The 693-nt window shown below is 43.6% G+C and overlaps 1 protein-coding gene across 1 annotated transcript in view; it reads right to left on the bottom strand.

Annotated features, from left to right (window-relative positions):
• LOC123971771 (receptor-type tyrosine-protein phosphatase C-like) overlaps positions 1-693 on the bottom strand; it is a 14,110-nt gene that overhangs the window by 11,962 nt on the left and 1,455 nt on the right. The window lies entirely within an intron of this gene.

Genomic DNA, 693 nt, shown 5'->3' with positions numbered 1-693 from the left:
CTGAGGTCAATAGGTTACGTTTGTTGAGTTTCCTGGGAAGTGATGAAAGGACAGCATTGTAAGTGGGGGATAAGTGGTGGCGTAGACCCCCTCCCCTGTTCAATGACGGCTTCTCAACCCTGGTGTAGATGGCTTCCTTGACACCTCTTTCAAACCATCCATCTTCTCTGTCTAAAATGTACACCTGGTGGTCCTCAAACGAGTGTCCTCTGTCCTTCAGATGTAAGTAGACTGCAGAGTCTTGACCTGAGGAGTTGGCCCTTCTGTGTTGAACCATGCGTTTGTGTAGTGGTTGTTTAGTCTCCCCAATATACAGGTCTGTGCATTCCTCACTGCATTGGACCGCATACACTAGATTGCTTTTCTTGTGTTTGGGTGTGCGGTCTTTGGAAGGCCAAACTGTTAATAAATGTTCTCTTCAGAACTAATCCACAGAATACTTTACTTCACTCACCCCAACAGGTGTAATTGGCGGTGAGATCATGACAGTTTGGAGGAAATGTTGTTTCTATTTCTGCAGGAAGTCCAGTGGGAACAGTCTGACTTATTTTACTTGAATTTAAGAAATCTGTGGAAAAAAGAAAATAGCACATACATTAAACATGACTGAGTAAATGCAATTCAAAACACAGGAGAAACCTACTGTACATACCAACAGGGATGCTTTTGGTGAGGCTAAAGGAGTTTGAACAG

Source organism: Micropterus dolomieu, linkage group LG05 (assembly GCF_021292245.1).
Source record: "Micropterus dolomieu isolate WLL.071019.BEF.003 ecotype Adirondacks linkage group LG05, ASM2129224v1, whole genome shotgun sequence".
Taxonomy (NCBI): Eukaryota; Metazoa; Chordata; class Actinopteri; order Centrarchiformes; family Centrarchidae; genus Micropterus; species Micropterus dolomieu.
The sequence above is the reverse complement of the archived record's forward strand: the minus strand, read 5'-3'. Positions and strand labels throughout refer to the sequence as shown.